A 10,706-nucleotide genomic window follows, 5' to 3' on the forward strand; every position below is an offset into this window, starting at 1 on the left:
CTTTCTCCCCAGCCTCAGTATCTTTCCTTGATCTACCTTAAACTGCAGATAACTTATTACATTACTGTCCTGGGGGAATTCGTATTTTAATGAGATTCAGAACCTTACTTGAAAAGGTGTCATTTTGGGGATCCCTGGGTGGCGCAGCGGTTTGGCGCCTGCCTTTGGCCCGGGGCGCGATCCTGGAGACCGGGATCGAATCCCACGTCAGGCTCCCGGTGCATGGAGCCTGCTTCTCCCTCTGCCTGTGTCTCTGCCTCTCTCTCTCTCTCTCTCTGTGACTATCATAAATAAAAAATAAAAAAAAAAAAAGAAAGAAAAGGTGTCATTTTGGTGGAATTTCAGAAGGTGGGGGGTGGAGGAGTGTCTCTAAGACCCCTCAGATCACACCCCAGATGCAGCTGCCTGCCGGTGAAGCTGACCCTGGCAGGAAGTCACCTGCACTTTTCACTAATCGAGGTCCTGCCCTCCAGAATCTTGCAATGGAAAAGAGAACTTTGATCCGGGGTGATAATAAAACAAGTTAGTAATCAAAGCCCAGGGATGAGGATTGAGTAACTGCTCTGTCCCAGGTGTTGGCATGGACGCGCGGGGCACACCGAGGTGGAGCAAGACTCGTCTGGCTTCCAGAACGTCACAGTTTTTTATTGGAAGGGACAAAATACATCCGATGGTGATAAGGAAAATGTGTGTGAGCGAAAGGGAAGGAGGCGCGTGTTGACAGAAGACAGCCCGAGGAGTTTCGGAAACAGGGACGTTGCTCAAGAACTTGAAAGCGTTGGAGGTCTTTCGAAAGGGTTCGGTTGTGCACCGCCTGGAGCTAAGGTAGGAGCTGGAAGGGACTGCACGGGCCCTGCAAGCTTCGACCCAGGGAACTTCGCTGAGGAAAAATGAGAGGCTGAGGGGCCATGACTCATTCTCATCTCCTTGACATCATCTTCAGGTTTGCACTTAAATTATCCCTTCCACATCAGACACCCCCAAGTCTTGGGTGGTCTGCTGCTCCATTTCCTGCCAAGTCCCAGCAACTTTATTCTGGGCGGAGGTACTGGGGGTACTGGATCTCCTTTCAAAAGGAGAAGGGAAATTGAAACCAGAAAGGCTTTGTGACAGCCTTTAAGAGATTCTTTTTTTTTTTTCTCCAGCACAGGTTTCTCAAGGCTGGTATCTCTAGCTTAGACTGTTTTTTTGTTTGTTTGTTTGTTTGTCTACTTGGTTGGTTGGTTGGTTCGGTTTGGTTTGGTGAGAGTTAACCATTCAAAATGGAAGGCCTTTTATAATTCGATCTAGTTATGTGAACACAGCCCATTGATGTTAACAAATAGAGACCAGATGCAAATAACCCACTGGAGCATAACATGGAATAACTAGCAGGAGCTAAAGCAAACTCTTTCTCTCCCTCACCACCCTATTACCTCATAAGAATTCCTTCCATTTAGAAAATGAGCATGAGGAGAATTAAAAAAAACAAAACAACAACAAAAAAAAAACAGGACCGTTAAGATGTTTCAAATGGCCTTAAAAATGACAGCAGTAGTGGAGATTCTCGGATCACACAAGATTGCCACACAAATGACAGACGTACTTGGAGAGTTATGTGGAATCAGGCATGTGTCCCTAAGAAGGGGTAGGTGCCTCCATCTCATGAAGGATAAATTAATTACAGTGGGAAAGCAGATTGCAAACGGAGGTCACCGAGTCAGTGACTCATACCCAGGTGCACACAAGAAGACTTGGCTTCCCTGCAGACCGTTGAACAGGGCCTCACTGAATATGATGAAATTTCATGCCATTCCCTGTGGCACGGGGCGTTTCAAATGTCCTGGATAGACAGCCTAGCGGTTTGTTGGGTGAGGCCTAATGCAGGGACTCCTAGAATGGTAATGGTGCTGCCATTTTCTCTGGCAAAGAAAGTTTTAGTTGAGTAAAAGGCGTTTGGTAATATAAACAAACTCACTGCGAGTCACCAAACTCCTCAGCTGGCTACCATTGCTGCGGCTTTTCTCAGAATGCCACTGGCTTTATAAGTGGCCTATTTGATCAAGAGGCCCAAGGCTCCACCAGTGTGGTGGCTCAGATCTCCTACTTTTAGAATAACTCTTAATTTTCAAAGTTTTGTTTGGTTTTTCATCTTTTGTGGGGTTTTTTTGTGGATGGGGGGAGGTCATCTCCAGAACTCTGAGCCCTTCCTAAGTGACCGAGAATAAGATGAAAAGTTTGAGGGTGCGGGGGTGGAGATAGCAATCCTTTGTGAGGAAAACCAGAATCCAGAAAAGCATTTGGGTGAAATCTTCCTGATTTAGCTCTGGGACAGAGCTAGCCAGCAGACAGGAAATCCCCAGAAGATAGTCAGTAAATGTCAGTGGAATGACTGTTCACCAAAACCCTCAAGCTCCTCCTGTGAGATCCTCCAGGGCTGCACTGTGGTCCAGAGAAATTCTTCCTGCAGTCAACCCTCCATCTCTTCTCCAGCTCCTTTCTCTCTCTCTGGCTCAGAGGAGAAATAGGAAAGGTGCTGATGTAGCTCTTCTTAGACCTTTATTAAATTTGTACATGTTAAGCCTACCCTCCATGTTCCATTCTGCAGACTAAATAACCCCAAGTTTGTAAGCTTTTCTTTCAAAGAGGTAATTTCACAAACATTTCCATGTGCCAGTCTTAAGGATCACGAATGTTTAGAAATAACTTACATGTTACCATACAGACGGAGGCACACCGGAAGGAATAATGCGCTTGATTCACCGAGGTGCTGCTTCCTGTCGAAATCCCTGCGTCCTGGGCAGTGGGCCGCAGTGCTGGGGGCTTCCGTCTTCTCTCTCTGGAGCCTGGAAGGAGGTGATAGCCGATGAGCTAGACTAATAAGATGCAGCCTCACACTGATGAAATGTCCATTTTCTTGGGGGAAATGGCTGACAGGAGCAGGATAAAGCTGTCAGGAAGCTTGTAGCAATTTCCCAAATCTACCACCACCAGGAGCTTTATTTGTGTGCTTAGAGCTATTATTAGCAAAACAATGGCTGGAAAATGTACTGGGGAGAAAATTAAGAAATGACAGACCTGTTTTAAAAAAGAAAGACGAAAGTTTCTTTTGTTAAATTTTGTTAATTTTTTTTTTTTGTTTTTGTTTTTGTTGTTGTTTTTTGCAGCAGGAAGTTTCACGTAGCGAAACACATCATCCTGGCCTGGTGCCTGCTTAGGGCAAGGGAAAGGGCAGCTCGGTTATGTTATCTGTGTGCAGGCTCCCATCTCAGCAGGAGCTCAGGGGGGATGTGACGTTGGGAGGGGGGGTGACAAAGGGGAATTTAGCCGCCCAATACCGAGTGTGCCTTAGAATCCTAAAGCCACCTGTCAACCTTGGTGTAGGTGCTGATGGGGTGGAGGTCAACGGAGACAACTGTTGTTTTTAAAGGGTAACAGAGGGGTCTATGGCTAGGGTTGTACTTGTCCAACACCGGAGCCACTACCCACACGCGGCTCCTGGGCGCTTGCAGTGTGGCTGGTCTGAGATGTGCCTGAATGTAAGACACAGGCTAAAGCTCAAAGAGTTTATATAAGAAGGACGATTCTCTAGGGACCCCTGGGTGGCTCAGTGGTTTGGCGCCTCCCTTGGGCCCAGGGTGTGCACCTGCAGTCCCGGGATCGAGTCCCACGTTGGGCTCCCTGCAGGGAGCCTGCTTCTCCCTCTGCCTGTGTCTCTGTCTCTCTCTGTCTGTGTGTCTCTCATGAATAAATAAACAAAATCTTAAAAAAAAAAAAAGAGAGAGACGAATCTCGAAACATCATTAATCGTTCTTCAGTTGACTACATGTCGAAATGATATTTTGGATGGATCCAGGCAAATAAGATACTATTTTACTTAAATGATATATTTGTTATATTAATTATTTTATTTTATGTAATATAACTACGTTTTATTATATTTATATTACATTTTATTTACATAAGATCAGTTTAAATATGCTTCTTTAAATAATAATAAAATACATTTATTTAAATAATAATAAACTATATTATTACAATGAATGCTTCAACATAGATGGACCTTGAGAACATTATGCTAAGTGAAAGAAGCCAGATGCAAAAAACCACCCATGGGATAATTCCACTTATATGACGTGGCCAACAGGCAAATCCATAGAGACAAAAGGTACCTGAGTAGTTGCTTAGGGCTGGAGGGGATGGGGTGGTGGGAAATGGAAAGTGAGTGCTAATGGGTATGGGCTTTTTTATGGAGGGATGAAAATGTTCTAAAATTGATTGTGGCAATGTTGCCCAGCTCAGTGAATACACTCAGTTGTACATTTTATTTTTTTATTATCTTTTATTTTTTACTTATTTTAAACTTTCAAATTCAGTTATATATTTTATTTTTTTCTTAAAAATGTTTTATATTTTTAAATAAGCTCTACACCCAACGTAGGGCTTGAACTCATGACTCTGAGATCAAGCATTGCATACCCCACCAACTGAGCCAGCCCTGAGGTGCCCTCAGTTACTCATTTTAAATGGCTCAATTGTACTGTTTGTGAATTATATGTCAATAAAGCCACTTAAAATAAATTAAAAATTTTGGATGCAGGAGCGCCTGGGTGGCTCAGTGGTTGAGTGTCTGCCTTTGGCTCAGGTCATGATCCCAGGAATCCTTGGATGAATCCCACATCGGGTTCCCTGCAGGGAGCCTGCTTCTCCCTCTGCCTGTGTCTCTGCCCTTCTCTCTGTGTCTCTCATGAATAAATAAATAAAATCTTAAAAAAATTTTTTTGGATGCAAAAAAACTAATTTTGCCTGTTTATTTTAGACTTTTAACAGTGTGGCTCCTAGGAAATTTAAAATCATTTAAGTGGTTAGCATCATATTCTGTTAAACCCTCTGGGCTAAGGAAACCAAGACTGAAGAGACTGGGGGAACCCAGGGCTAGTGCTGCCCAAAGTCCTAACCACAGGGGGGGTGACCAGCCAGAAACGTTCACCCTTGGTGCAGGGCGACAATGAACGAGGGGTGAGGGGGAACCTGACCTGGAAGGTTCGGGGGTGTTGAGGATAAGAACTCCAGGGCCCGGTCAGGCGTCTGTACCAAGTGCCAGCACGTGGGACCGAGGAGCAGACCAGGATTTCCGGTCCCTAGACAAACAGGGGGGCTATCTTTAATCACCCCTGGGGAGATACCTACCAACCTAGCCATGGCAAAAGCGGTGTTCTTTCCCAGGTGGCGGCCCCAGCTGCTGCGCTCTGTTCTGCAGACTCTGGGGCTGATGGGGGCCCAGGCTGGACTCACCTGTAGCACAGTTGCATACCTGGAGCCCGGCCTTGGTGAGATGCAGACGCAGACAGCAGCCCTGCCCCTATCCTGGAGGATGGAAGCTTCTTCAAGGAGGACTGGCCAAGGGAGTTTGGTCTGTTTACAAAGGGCCATAAACAAACCTGGTGTTAGAGGTTTTGCTGATTGCAGCATAAAGGGAAGCCTTGGGTGCCTGGTGTCCTCTCTAACTGAGGCTTCCTTCCGATCCAGTTACCCTCCCACTCCCCAAAAAGCATAAGAGTGCGTCAGAGGACACAGCCTGGTGGACGTCGGATAAGGAAGCTACACTTAGGGCCTCCCCAGAGAAAGGATCCCATGACTCATTTCTGGAGACCAGAGAGATAATGGGGCTGAGGGACACACTGGGGTGAATCAGCCAGAGGAGTTGTAGCCCCAAAGGCCTAGTTCTGGAGGAGAGGTCAGTAGCCTAGAAAGGGGAGAAAACATCAAATGCACTGTACGCAGCGCAAAGTGAGTATTTGGCCGAAATATGTCCTGACATTTTGCCACCACTGCCGTAGACTTCATTTTCCTCAAGACTGAGAGAAAGTTTCCGTGGACAGCGTGGTGGCAAGCAAAGGAAATGGGGTAGGCACAGATCATGGACCTCGGGGCACGGTCTGGGCAGAGTAAGATCTGCTCTCTTGCCCTGATGAAGTAACAGCAGAAAGTTAAACGTGTTCCACGAAGGCAGAGGAGCCACGGACTCCTGTGTGACTGCAAAGCCCTCGAGGGGCAAGGATTAGAAATCATTTAGTCTCAGGTCCACCGTGGGGCCCGGGGTGTGGCGAGGCCTCCAGGAATATCTGTAGCATGGACGGACAAATGGAGGGCGGTGGGAGGGAGAGGACACAGTAGATGATCAATTAACATTTGTATTATGTGACGGGGTCTTGGGTGGTGGGTGATGACAAGGAATGGCTTGAGAAAGATTTCATTTGTGCGACAGGGAAATACATTGTGAAGGTGTTAAATTAAAACTAATACGATAGCATATTGCTTATTTGGTTTTGTCATCTTTCTAGCTGTTTTTTGAGCAGGCCTTGGACAATGTTGAATATGAGTGAGGGCGGCAGGGGGAAAAGATGCCTAGAATTACAGCTCGTGGGCCTCTCTCCGTCTGTATCCTGTAAAATGCAAGCCACTTAGGAGGGGACAGATGACTTAATGATGATGTTGTCAGGGCCCTCAGAATAAATATTGCCTTTTCCATTCCCACTGCTGGTTCTACACAGGGCTGCTGACATATTGTCAAAAGGTTGAGATCTCCTCGTTCTTATATTCTGAGTCAGGCAGCACAAGATGGTGCAAAACTTGCTCAAAAAGCATTTGTATCACTCGTCCCTGTCCCTTCAAGCTGAGGCAATCCTTTCTGACCAAGGATCCTGTTCTGTAAGTGGGTTGGCTTCTTGCATTTGGCAGTTAGACATCTACATTTTGGGTTAAGGTAAAGGTCAGAATACAGGGGCACCTGGCTAGCTCAGTCTGAAGAGCATCTGACTCTTGATCTCAGGGTTATGAGTTCAAGCCCCACATCAGGTACAGAGATTACTTAAAGAAAACTTTAGGGGGAAAAAGTTAGATTACAGAAAGAGTTTCTTTCTTTCTTTCTTTTTTTTTTTTAAGATTTATTTATTTACTTCAGGGAGAGAGAGAGAGAGAGAGAGAGAATGCTCAAATGGAAAGAGGGAGAGAGGAAGCCAGTTCCCCTGCTGAGCACAGAGCTCCTGACACAGGGCTCGATCCCACAGCCCTGAGATCATAACTTGAACTGAAACCAAGAGTCTGACTCTCAACTGACTGAACCACCCAGGCCCCCCCAGAAAGAATTTCTATCTCCAGATAATTATATCATGGGGTTCAAAAGGTTCATCTGGAATATTAGAGGGCAGTGAACTTCAAGGAAGGTAAAACCATGTGTTGTTTTCAGAATGAGCTTAGATCTCTAAGAATGCCGTGAAACTGTCTCATGTGGGTCCGTGGCATGCTAGTAATCGAGGTGGACGTGACCATGGCAGAGTGAGCTAAGAAAGCTGGATTCTTTTAAGGAAATCGCTTTCTGTGATGTCACGGTGGGGATGCTGTAGGCACAGCTGGGTGGGAGCCCTTGGCACCAGGACTCCCTGTAATGGGTCCAAATCTCTGGTGCCCATGCCCTCCTGCTTGAGTCGCTTCTGCTCATGAACCTGTACTATGACTCACAGGCAGCCGCAGCAGCTGAGAGGAAATGATGTGGCAACTGTGTCCAGAGATGATGGCTAGACGTTGAAAATAAAAAAGAAAAAATCCATGAAAAAATATGCCGTCATATTTTACAAAGGCTCTGCAAGATTTAAGAAGCATGTTTAGCATCCCAAGTATTTTCCCTTTTGTGTCTTGAGACACTAGCTCTGAGAGTGATTTTTTGTTTATTTAACATTTAATCAAAAGAGATTTGGACCCCACCAGCTTTTGAACAACAGCTTCAGTAGCACTGCCTCTTTGCATTTAGTGCGAGGAGAGAAACTTCAACCATACGGAGAATTTGATGTCTGTAATATGCACTAAAAGATCAGCTGGTCTAACTTTACAGGGCTAATAAAAGGGAAGAATTTTCCCGTGCTCAGGTCTTTTATGAATTATAAATAACCATTCACTTTGGAAGATAGCACATCATAAAATTTTTTTCACAAATATGCACAAATCCATTTTAAGATCCAAGAAAAAAAGATGTTCAGAAGTCTCAGATGTACTCAGTTTTGATTTCGTGGGGAAACATGTTCTTTTACCATATGGATGCTTTTAAGGGGGCCTTCAGCTGGGGCTCAGTAATGGTACCCCAGTGGCTAAATAAGGGATTTCTTTCCTTCTAACATTATTTCTCTGTTATTAAAGGTGGAAAAACCTTCCACAAATAGCATACTATTAGACTGCTTTAGGGGGTGTCCTGGGAATCAAGGTTATGTGTCTGCTCCAGAAATACTGTCTGTAATTATCATTCCTCAGTGGTTCTGAGGATGCAGTCCGGGTGTTTTCATTAATTTCTTGATTCTACAAGTCTGGAGTGTGTGCTTGCTCTTGATATTCAATATTTTACAGTAGGAGTTTTTTGTGGCTTTTTTAGGGTCACAGGTCTCTCCCCCTCCCTTCCTCTTATAATAACCATTTCCTGGCTTCTTTTGTTTGCTAAAATAAAAAGGTACGAAAAACAAGATTTGAAAAGGAAGAAAATTCAGATGTGAGATTCTTTCAAACCCAAGCCTTGATCTTCCCTATTTATAATTTAATATGAATATTAAGAGACAGAGCATTCAGCTCTCACAAACAACTGAAGAGAATCTGCAGGTCAGACTAGCACCCGATTTCCCACCCCGCCCCCAGCACTGTATTATGATTGTTTCCAAATACAAAGTTGAAAGAATTTTACAGTGAACACCCGTATGCCTACCATCTAATTGTAGATTCTAACCATCAATATTTAACAGCTCTTGTTTTGTCACACATCTATATATACTTTCTCGATTAATCCATCGTACCTGAGTCATGCCTTGAAAAGTAAATTGTAGGCATCAACCAGTTTCCACTTAAAAACTTCAGTATTTCCTTTTTTAATTCTGATGTGAAGTTTTTATACAATGAAACATAAAATCTTAAGTGTACATTTTCTGAGATTGGACAAATGTATGCCTGCATACCCAAACTTCTATAAAGATGTAGAACATTACTATTTTTCCAGAAAGTTTCCTCGTGCCACTTCCTGTCGATCCTCACCCCTACTGCGCTTCCCAGAGGCAACCACTGTTTCGAACTTTGTGACTACAGATGAGTTTTGCCTATTCTAGAAGTTCATGTAAGTGGAATCAAATAAAATGAGTGTTTTAAGGTAAGACTTCTTTCACTTGGCTACTGTTTTTGAGAGTTAGTCATGTTACCGTGTGACACTAGTTCGTTCATCCCATTGTATTGCTGAGTAGTATTCCATTAGATGTCTATACCACAGTTGGTGTGGCAATTCACCTGTTCATGGATACCTGGGCTGTGCTCAGGTTTTGGCTATTGATCCTAAAACTGTTAGGAGCATTTTTATACAAGTCTTTTATTTTTTTAAAGATTTTATTTATTTATTCATGACAGACACAGGGAGAGAGGCAGAGACACAGGCAGGGGGAAAAGCAGGCTCCCCATGGGAAGCCCGATGTGGGACTCGATCCCAGGATCCCGGGATCACGACCTGAGCTGAAGGCTGATGCTCAAGCACTGAGCCACCCAGGTGCCCCATATACAAGTTCTTTTAACAGCTTGTGTTTCCATTTTCCTTGGGAAAAGACACATTTATATTGATTGCTAAATCACAGGATAGATGTGTGTTTAGTTTTAGAGACTGCCATTCCTCTTTCCGAAGCGGATGCACCAGTTTATATTCCCACCAACAACGCATGAGAGTTCCAGTTGCTTCTTGTATTTGCTGATGTTTAATGTTGTCAGTCTGTTTATTTTAAGCCACTTCAGTGAGCGTGTAGTAATGTCTCTTTGTGGTTTTAATTTGTGTTTTAAGGACATTAAACACATTGTCATGTGTTATTTGCCATTCATACCTTCTTGTATGAAACGTCTGTTGAGATCTATTGTTCATTCAAAAGTTTGTCTTTATTGTGAAGTGGGAGTTCTTTAGACATTCTGGACCAATGTCCTCTGTTAAGTTTATGTTTCACAAATATTTTCTTCCAGTCCATAGCTTGCCTATTCATTTTCTTAACGGTCTCTATTGATGGGAAGTTTTAAATTTTGACAAACGTTGATTTATCAGTTTTTTTCTTTTACAGTTATCATGACCTAAACAAAGCACACTGAGGGGAATCCCTGGGTGGCTCAGCGGTTCAGCGCCTGCCTTTGGCCCAGGATGTGATCCTGGAGACCCGGGATTGAGTCCTACTTTGGGCTCCCTGCGTGGAGCCTGCTTCTCCCTCTGCCTGTGTCTCTGACCCTCTCTCTCTCTCTCTATGTCTATCATGAATAAATAAAGTCTTTAAAAAAAAAAAGCACACTGATTTTACTAAATTATGTACCCAAAATCTATTGTGGGCTCAAAAAAAAAAAAAAAGAATCAAGGCTTCCTAGCTTTAATTGTAAGGGATGTTTTTGAAAAAAAAATCTATTTACATGCATATTGGGCACAACTGAAGAAAACCTAGTGATCTGTAAATAGGCTCTTAGAGAGCATTCCAGAGAATGAAGCAAATTCTAGATCTTCCTTGTAACTTTGCATTATAATAACGGGACTTCTGTGGGTTTTTTAGTTTGTTTTGTTTTTAAGATTTTTTTTAATTTAAAAATAATCTCTCCACTCAGCATGGGGCTTGAATTCGCAACCCCAACAGTCATCTGCTCTACCCCCTGAGCCAGCCAGGTGCCCCAAGACTTCTGTTTTA

At 43.8% G+C, this 10,706-nt stretch overlaps 1 long non-coding RNA gene across 2 annotated transcripts; it reads left to right on the plus strand.

The window, feature by feature from the left end:
* The first annotated feature begins 595 nt into the window (after window positions 1–595).
* Window positions 596–10,310, plus strand: LOC112660386 (uncharacterized). Of its 2 annotated transcripts, none has more exons than XR_004813510.2 (3): window positions 596–943; window positions 9,014–9,127; window positions 10,101–10,310. It is a non-coding gene; the product is annotated as an uncharacterized LOC112660386 (long non-coding RNA). The 2 variants fall into 2 exon arrangements; XR_003136880.3 differs by having other exon boundaries at window positions 598–943; window positions 9,014–9,160.
* Window positions 10,311–10,706: the final 396 nt, after the last annotated feature.

The sequence above is a fragment of the Canis lupus genome, chromosome 2 (genome assembly GCF_003254725.2).
Source record: "Canis lupus dingo isolate Sandy chromosome 2, ASM325472v2, whole genome shotgun sequence".
Classification (NCBI taxonomy): domain Eukaryota; kingdom Metazoa; phylum Chordata; class Mammalia; order Carnivora; family Canidae; genus Canis; species Canis lupus.